The sequence below is a fragment of the Oryza sativa genome, chromosome 8 (genome assembly GCF_034140825.1).
Source record: "Oryza sativa Japonica Group chromosome 8, ASM3414082v1".
NCBI classification, from domain to species: Eukaryota; Viridiplantae; Streptophyta; class Magnoliopsida; order Poales; family Poaceae; genus Oryza; species Oryza sativa.
In genome coordinates this window covers 25,148,639-25,158,778 of record NC_089042.1, presented here as the reverse complement: position 1 = coordinate 25,158,778, position 10,140 = coordinate 25,148,639, and the positions used below count along the sequence as shown (strand labels likewise).

Genomic DNA, 10,140 nt, shown 5'->3' with positions numbered 1-10,140 from the left:
CACTAGAAGCTTGGGGAGGTTCTTCAAAGAGCATTATGGGTTGTTTTATCCCCATATTTTGCAGGCCTTGTAAGTTGGAAGGATTCTTGTGTCTTGGTGTTGGTTGATCCATGTCTTCTTGTCTTGTGGTAGGTTTATTCTGTTAGAAGTTAGTAGGTTGAAGGTTAGTAAACTAAAATTCTCGGCGTCAATAGTAGCATGACAATGCTGAATTGTTGTCTTTCTTCTTCATCTGTTCACTCCATTTCTTAATATTATGCTATAAATCGTGTTGGTGAGAGCCGTGGTTGTATCTTGTGCAGTATTACTGTCCAATGGTACCGAATCTGCTCAATTTCCTTGTCCAAGGGTGAATAAACCTTGATATATAGTATTCCTTATCCATATTGTTCTCACAAATTATTGATTCTCTTGAGGTCTTCCCATAATAGGCTACCCCCCTTAAAATAAGAATGTTTGAAAATAATTTAAAAAGGTAACAACATAAAAAAAAGGTTTTGTACAAGTATCCTTTGAAATTGATGTATGCAAACCATTTAAAGTTTTCAAGAGAGGTATTTTCTCACCCAATATAATTTGATAACAGATTTTTCAAGGAAGATTTTGTATAATCATACATTTAGCAAAATCAATACGGCAACTAGAAACTTCTGCAACCAAAGCAACCTTTGATTTTATTTTGCAAAAGAAAACTCTTGCCAACAGGGCAAAATGCCATATAGTTTGCATGCACGGTTCATAGTTGAAACAACAATACTTTTGAATATCCCAAAATAAATCTCCTGAAAGTAATTTTTTTTGGACCTTTTTCAGAAATTGCAATATTTTCAAATGGAAACAATCGCTTGGAAAACAGTTTTCACGAAGGTTTTGGAAATCTTTCACAATAATTTCCTTTGCAAGGAAAGCTTTAGGCAATAGTTCTAGAAGTTCAGCTTTGCAAACCTTTTGGAAAGGATGTTTACGAACACATGCATTCAAAATTTGATTTTGCACGGAATTTTAATTTTTGGAAAATTTTGCAATAAACTATTTAGAACTGAAATTCACATATATTTTACAAAGAGATATTTATTTTGAAACTAATTTTGACCATTACCAGAATTTAGATATAATCTCAAAGTGGTTTTGGAGACAATTTTGCAATTACATTGTTTGAAACAAACACTCTTTTCTCTTTGGAGAAATTTTCTTTGCAAAACTGTATTTCAAAATGCAAAAATTAATTTGTTTTGCAATATTTTCTAAAGACAATCCACAAAACAAAGTTCTCGGGGGAATTAAGCCATATGAGTTTGACTTGTCCTTGGAATTTTGAAGCAACCCGGAGCTGAAATCCAACAAATCCATATTTCTTTTATCCTTCGTCCATGTATCCTTATCCAAAATGGCGTTCCTTTTATTAAATTTCCAAATTCGCATACTATCTTAAGTGTGATACAGATCCATACCTTTGAATCCTTCTCTGTTTATGGAAATAACTAGCAATCTTGCATGGTTTTCTCATAGATATGCAGTCTGTTTGTCTTCTTTTTATTGCTCTTTGTGATATTCCCATGCCGAAGGTAGTACATTTGTGGTTACTAACGGCTTAGTCGATGCTTCACTCCTACTGTACGAGAGTGTAACTAGAGGAAACCAGTTCTAAAAATGGTAAGTTCTCATGATCGATAAGTTAGTTTCTGATCTTTTCTCTTTTCTTTACTTTGTTTTTGTACAATATGATGCAATCGTCTAGTTTCGAGGATGAGGTTTCGACAGCAATCAATAATATTCCTATGGCGTCTTAATTTCTTACGGTCTTATCCTACAATTTTGAAGTACATGTAAGAATATAGAACCAATATTTTTCAATCACAAATGAAGTAGTAAGATAGCCTTTTCAAAGAAAGGGTTGAGATGTATGGTATCAAAATAATTTTTTTTCGGCGCATCGGAATTAAACATTTTTGAAGAGGTAAGATGGGAAAACAACATTTGAATGTTTTCACATTTTTTTTTCTTTTCAGCACTTAAAAATAGCTTTGTAAAATATAGGGTCCTTAAACTAACGACCATTCTATCTAGGGTCTCGAACTACAATCGATATACTCTGATACCAGCTCTGTCGACCACCCGATTTTGGAAATCGGAAATCTCTTGTGTTTATCAGTACCAATCCCTGGATCAGTAGTTGGTACACACATACATAGCCGAATCACAACATATCACGAATGAATTCAGGCTAAAAGAGTTAAATGCTTACATTAGGGCCAGGCAGGCCAACAACTATCAGAGAAACAACAGCGGAAGACAAAATAATACAAGGGCCCGGTTGACATGCCACAAGTAGTCGACTGGGGAACGAGACCTAGAGTGGAACTGCACTCCGATCATCTTGTTAGGTACGCAAGTGCACTAACAAGGGCTTCTCTTCAACACTCTGCTAGAAGATATATATAGAGCAACAATGAGTACAAAAGTACTCAGCAAGCCACCACACAAATTGCAGCAATGTACATGATAATACAAGGAGTGGCTATGGTTACTTTGCGTAAAGCTGAGTTTTTAAATATCATTTCACAAACCTAAGACCTAGCATAAACTGATCAAGTTTTAATTTCATTGTTCATTAAACAGCAACGTTTCTATCCACCATCCATTGTGTTCCCAAGAATAGCTTCCCGCCACTGCCGTCATGGTTTTCTGTGGTCTACCCCTTCTCGCCTCCCGAGAAGTTGATCCACCAGTACAAAATCATCAAGCAATATCCCATCCCAATCAGATTAAGAAATTCGAGTCTAGCCAAGTGTAATACATGTCCCGGTGCTCATTAACCGCGAGCACGACTATTCAAAAAGATTTGGTTTACTCACAATACAGTGGATGTACACTTTACCCGTACTCCGCGATTGCCCAACACATGAGCCTCATCCCAACACATGAGACGCGTCACGGCAAAGCCTTTCAATAACCTCACATTGGCAGTACCCGCTCCATGAACTTACATCCTCATGCACTCTAGGCGTCATAAGTTTCTAGCAATGAGAGGAGTTCTGGCGCTCCCGGGAAGGGAAGACTCACACATGCATTAAGTTATAGTTAAGTTTAGGTTTACACATGGCAGTCCTACCGATGGCAACACCGCTGTAGGCACCCACTCCTCGCGGTCCTACCAATGGCTGCCCCACCGTAGGCCCCTGCCTCACACACATTAAGAAAACCACTATGCAGGGATACTGCCTCCGCTCAGCTATTTACTCCGCTAGGTCTATACACATTCGAGAAGTACGGTTGTACGGGGGTCGTTTCATGCTTAACTTCATGGCTCGGTCCTTAATTGACCAGGGGCGCACTAGCCTTTACCAGACTCCACCCAAGTCATCCAGCCGCCCCAGTTGAAAACATTTGTTTAGTTTTAATTTTTCTTTCACAAATCATCTCATCAATATCTTGGCAATGTGGCGCTCATGTCTCCACATGCCGTATCTCAACTACCTTCCCTAAGGTAGTTGCCCAAGCATAAAGCATTTGATAAACATGAGAATGCATGAATCTAAATTAGCATTACTAAGCATTTGCCATAAGTGACTAGGGACTCATACGTAATTATGGGTACAAGGGAATAATGAGATAGGCAATAATCAAAGGCATGGCATAATAACAAGTAGGATATTCATCACTGCATGTAATTTTATTTGTAAACAAAACAATTTTACAATTGGGATCAACATGCTCAAGGGATGGGGTGATGACTTGCCTGCTCAGGATAGTTCTTATTCTTGATATAATCTTGATCAACCTTCACCTCCTGGAAGTTGCATACGTTGCCTCACGACTAACCGATATACAATTTCTATAATACGCGAGAAGAACCAATATTCAACAACAAACAAATATGCACAAACAAAATATAATTGTTGGGGTTGAACCTAGGGTTGTTCATACTACTCGTGTTTGCTAACGGATAGTTTCTTAATCATTCTTATTGTCATGGCGGCTTATTTAGGAGCTATAATCATCATAATATAAATGGGATACACATTTCGTTAATTCGGAGTTGATCTATCTATTGAGTTATGGAAGGGGTATGACCACATATGCTTCTAATTAGTTTACATGGGTTTTACAGTGATAAAGCATGTTAAAGAGAATTATCCTCACACCTACTCTACTGTACAATATCAATTTTATTTATTAGCACACTATTTAGGTTAACCATTATCTAATCATTTGATATTAATTATTTAATAATTATGAATATATTTTATTGAATAGTGAATTATATACCATTGGAAACCTTATGAATTTAGATGAATTTAGGTTCAAGTTTCACTCAAATCCGAGGTAAAATGAGCAAGTTATGCTAGTTTAAATATTCAAGTTTGAATTAATTCGAGAAATTGTGAAAGGGTACTGTTCGTAACTGATTTATTTTTAATCCAGCATTATCCACAAGCTACTGTGACTGACAGGTGAGACCAGACAAGGTTGACTAGGGTCAAACCGGCTGTTTTTATTCACTGGTGGGCCCCATACGTCATAGAGAGGAAACTTAATTTTAATTTTAGTTAGATTTCTAATCATCCGGACCCATGCGTCATAGGCTGGGCTAATCATCATTAGGTAGAGGATTAGTGTGCGCTAATAACATGTGGGTCCCACATGGTTTCTCTCTCTCCCCATCTTCTTCTTTTGTCTCACCCGTTACCGAGCGAGGCAGAGGCGCGGCTCGGCGCAGCTGGTGTGGTCGGCCCGAGCCGGGACGGCGGCGGGCTGCTCGGCAACTGCCGGGCAGAGACGCGGAGGATCTCCGGCGATCTCCCGCCGGCGGCCAAGGCGCGTGGCGAAGCGGAGGCGAGCGGCGCGGCATAGCCGCCATGGTTGAGCTCGGGAGGTTTGGGGCTTGAGCGATAGGTGAGGCCTCCGACCAAATTGATGAGTGCAGAAGCACCTAGAGCGACCGAGTGTTCGATTTCGCTAATAATGTGGCTAGGTGGAGTTGTGGGATGGCATGTCCACGGTGAGCTCGCTGGCGGCGAAACAGCGGCCGGGACAGCACGCCGAAGGGCTCTAATAGCCAAAATTGGTGGGGGATTTAGCTTCTACGTGACTAGGAGGAGCTATAGGAGCGAGGTTTTACCGAGAGACGGCAGGATGACGAAGTTCGGCGGCGCGCGGCTCAGTGCGGACGAAACAGGGGCGGCTAGCGGTCGGCGACGCTTGCAGGTGTTCGATGCGTGGTTCCCAACGTCCAGCGGTCCTCGACTCCCTCAATGGCGACGGCGGCAGCAAAGCTCTTCCTCCACTCCCTCCAACCTCCAGCTCCGGCCGGGGAGCCTCGCAATGGTGATCTCTAGCGGTGGTGAGAGAGTGATCGCATGATGTTCGATGAAATGCATTCGAGGGAAAAAGGCAGAGAGGGTTGGGGTTTGTATGGGGGCTTGGCTTGGAGATAAGCCAGGATGGCGTGGAGGATAAGATCGGTAGCTGGTACACTCGATGGCTGCCTATACGGCCTAAGTTAGGGAGGTTGACGTGGGTAAGTTTCCTCCTCTCTCACTGACTCGGGGATTTGGGGATCCATGGAGTAATGGTGCCACTAGGATTGTAGGCGTCGCAGCTAGACGGCTAGAGGAGAAGCCGTTTATCTGATGGGCACGACGTGGGACGATGTGACACGAGGAGATGGGTGAGAGGACAATGATGACAAAGGGGCGACGTGGTGGCCGTTATCCGTCGATGGCGAGGCGACGGGTGATGGGATCGTGACGGCGCGACGAGACGTGCGGCGCCGTGTTTCCCGGAAGGAAACCGGAGCGAGAGAGCGTGGTTAGGCGTCGCGTGGCGCGGCGCGGCACAGAGGGGATGGCGCACCGGCACAGACACGATGCGGTGCACGGGGGCGACACGAGATGCGAAGGTGGTGTGGTCGATCGCGTGCGCGGCGTCCGGGCACGAGCGCGGATGCGGAGGGATGCGGCGCATGGCCTAGAAGCGGCGCATGACCTGGGAGCGAATGGATGCGGCGCGAGGAGAGGGAGGCGCGGCATGCGGCACACGGGCAGGACGCCGGCGCGGACATGGGACCGGATCGAATAGGTGATAGCCCATAAACAGTGACCGACAGAAAAAGAAAAGAAAAAGGAAGAAAAGGAAAAGAGAAAGAGGGAGGACTAAACTGCAAATAGCTGAGATTTGATTTGGAGTTGAGATGTAGCTCTATATATTTTGCATTTGAGAATTCAATTATTTGATTTGAATATTTATTTGGTTATTCATTAATTCCCAAATGAATTTGCTTTCCATTAGATTATCCAAAAATTATCCAATATAACTTCTAGGCTTTGATATTTCTTAAAAACTAATTAAATATTCTATTGTGACAATTTATAGTTTGGCAAGTAATAGCAACCATAACATCCAGCATGATGCAAAAGTTTTAAAAAGTTCAAAATTTTAGTGATTTTTATTGTCGGGAATTTTCAGGATGTTACACGCTCGTGGTGTCTAGTTTTAGGTGATGCTTTGTATGAGAGCCTGCCTTGAGGGATTGATTTCTATTCGGATATCGATTTGCTAGCCTCCTTGTTTCATGTTTTCCATTAACCCGCCTTCGCAAACCATTTAGGTAGGTTGCAAAACCACATTTTTTGTCAATTGCCCTACATCTCTAGCCTTCTTGATAGCCGCATGACCTATTTGCAAGCTCACACTAAAAATAGATCCATCTTACAATCTCTAATTCTCTAAGTTCCATCCCCACCACTGATATTGCAGGCAAACTATCTGCTATAAAAGGCACCCCACCAATCGTGTATGACAAACAAAGACAGCTTGCTACAGATAATCTCGTGTGACCTAATTTGCATGGAGAAGGTAAGCATGAGGCTGGTCATGGTGGCCTTGGTGTTAGTGGGCATCGTGCTGGCGGCGAGCCAGGAGGTCGTCGATGCATCCACGTGCGTGGCAACAGATTCCCCTGAACTTGCTGAAGAAAGGAAAAAACTTGAGAAGCTCACGGCAATCTTCTCTCGGCCTCGCGGTGTTTGCCACGCAAGCGAGGGTTGCCGCGATGAACCACTACTAATTGATGACTGATGCCACCAAATGTACCAGTCCACACAAAATCGGTGTGTGTGAGGCATTTCCCATCTTCCCCGACCTGTGCAGGAGGCCAAAATTAGGAACCGGCAAATATATCCCTTGCACCGATTTATTTTGCTGAGAACCGACGCTTACAGATGTTTGTCTATGTGTCAGTTCTCAACAGAAACCAGCATATATGTACTTTCATATGTACCGGTCCTTGAAAAATGGCACTAATGATGCCACTACTCAATTGTGCTCTTTTGTACGTAACATTTTTTTTTATCTCAAGTCGTATGTTGACAAACTTTGTGTTTGTTTTTATATCTTTATTGGCATTTCTTAATCGGCCTCATATGCATCAAGATATCTAATTTCTCTACTATTATAAAAATTGAAGATGTTTTTGCCGGTACTTTGGTACGTCATCTTTGTTTGAGTCGGTTTTTAAGTTCATTTGCTTTTGGAATTACAGATTTGTATTTGAGTAGGTTTTTAAATTCATTTGCTTTTGGAAATATAGAAGGAGTCATATAAGAAATCTCTTTAAAAAACTTGCATGCTAGTTTGAGACGATTGGAGTCCTAATTATAGCTCATGATCTTGTAAAAATAATATCCAAGCAAATTTCTACAGCGAATTTCACTTTAGGTAAACCGTATAATAATAATAAGATATAAGATAGTATTTAACCGTTGCAACGCACGGGTATTTTTTCTAGTAAGATAAAAACTATGAAAATAAATGGTGTCAGGTAAAATCTCGAGAAATATTTGCATAACTACTACAAAACACACTAAGTTCATAGTAATTTTAGTTTTGAATTTATTATTTGTATTTGAGACCTAATCTAACTGAATATTTCGCGTTATAGTGCTTAATAGCCTATACAATATCTAGCCAGGTGTTAGGACAAAGTTCGTATGTATACTTTTTTTTTTTGCCAATACATTGCCAACTAACATTTAAAAAATAACCGGCCTCAATATCGAATGGGCAAAAAGCCATCATGTAAACGACATGCGTCCATGGGCCACAATGTCTTCGTTGGACCTTTGGCTGGGGCATTGAAAGTGAAAACATATATTTTTTTTCCAACTAGGCCACGTGTAGAAAATGTAGGCTACCCGCGTACGTGAAATCGTGAAATAAAGGGAATTTTTTTTCCAAATACACATAGCATCCAGATCTGGAAGGTGCATGTGCTGCTGATTTTGTCGTTTTCTTGATCGTGCATGCCGATGGCGCGTGAACATTCACGTATTAGACCGGTACTATTTCTCCACTCTCTGCTTCTCGACAAAAGGTCAATCTGTTAGGTTGGGAGGCGGAGAAGAAACGATTATGAGGGCACCAAGCCGTACACTAATTTGATGCCCAAACCAAATAAGTTCTCAAACCACCACTACAGATGTGAGGATAGAAGATGAAGATCATTTCTAAAGCTGATCAATCAGATACAACATCGCGTGCCTCTCAATCCCTTAATCATCGGAACAAATCCAATGAAACTGCAGCTCGATGACCACCATTGCTCGCTTCTCCTCTTGACCATGCGCGCTCCCGGCTATGATCCTAACAGCCTATGTCCTCTTGGAGGATCCATCGAATACTTCGATGTTGACGCCTTGCAGCCATGGTCATCACTTGTCACCTTAAATCTGAAGTGAACCTCACAATTCATTTCTCCTAGGAAAACAAACCTCGAACATGAAGAGGAGCAGAGAAACAGATGTTTTTTCTTCAAACTCATAGGACTTGTTCAAGGCTGTCCCACATCGTTGAGGTAGGACTCTTGCTAAGATGGAGCAGCGACGTCGTGAAGTTTTCTAAGTGGCACCCATTTGGTTCATCGGTACACCCATATAGCCAAGTTTTGTTTTTCAACATGTTCAGTTTTCAAGTTCTTATATCTAATCGCACCCACGCGTTTAGTGCTTATATCACCAGCGCAATCTACACCAAAAAAATACTTCATGTTCTCCAAGCATGTTTGTGCCATTTGAAAGTTTAATTGCAGTTTCGATTTACTCTGCGTGTGTCCAGGATCAAGATTGCTCGCTTTTCAAGTGTGGCGCTCGTGGTGTCTAGTTTTAGCTCATGCTTTGTATGAGAGCATGCCTTGAGGCATTGATTTCTACTCAGACATCGATTTGCTAGCCTCCTTGTTTCATGCTTCCATTAACCCGCCTTCGTAAACCATTTAGGTAGGTTGCAAAACCACATTTTTTGTCAATTGCCCTACATCTCTAGCCTTCTTGACAGCCGCCTAACCTATTTGCAAGCTCACACTAAAAATAGATCCATCTTACAACCTCTAATTCTCTAAGTTCCATCCCCACCACTGATATTGCAGGCAAACTATCTGCTATAAAAGGCACCACACTAATCGTGTATGACAAACAAAGACTGCTTGCTACAGATAATCTTGTGTGACCTAATTTGCATGGAGAAGGTAAGCATGAGGCTGGTCATGGTGGCCTTAGTGTTAGTGGGCATTATGCTGGCGGCGAGCCTGGAGGGCGGCGGTAGGGTTTCTTCTCGTGCCGCCGGAACAGCAGCAAACCCAGCCTAGGGCGAAAGGAAGAAGGATAAGAACATGGTGGATAAGAAGGGAGGAGCGGTGAGGAAGGAGGAGGTGGTGACTAGGGGTGGATATCGAGCCAACTCGACTCGGCTCGGCTCAGCTCGGTTTGGCTCGTTACCTTAACGAGCTAGCTCGGCTCGGATCGTTAATACTAACGAGCTCAAACGCTGACTCGGCTCGACTCAGCGAGCTGGCTCGTTGAGCTTGTTTAGCTCGTTAACTCAATGAACCAGGCTTCCACCACAGTCCATATGTGCGTGTGCATGAGTGCATCACAGTCACATAATAAGAAAACAAAACTACAGAATAAGATCACAGTCTCACAGATTCACATATTGTTAGAATTCAGAGAACTCTATGAATATTAATTAAAATAGCATCACAGATTCACAATCACACTCTCACAGATAACATACTCAGCAAATAGCATAGTAGCAGCAAGTACTTAGCAAATAGCATAATAGCAAGTTCTAGTATTAGTCTGT

General features: G+C 42.2%; 1 long non-coding RNA gene across 1 annotated transcript; it reads right to left on the bottom strand.

Moving 5' to 3' along the window:
• Positions 1–2,119: 2,119 nt before the first annotated feature.
• Positions 2,120–5,649, bottom strand: LOC136351357 (uncharacterized). The gene is made up of 3 exons (XR_010734390.1): positions 5,123–5,649; positions 3,740–3,835; positions 2,120–2,422 (listed from the first exon to the last, which is right to left on the bottom strand). It is a non-coding gene; the product is annotated as an uncharacterized lncRNA (long non-coding RNA).
• Between the last annotated feature and the right edge of the window lie 4,491 nt (positions 5,650–10,140).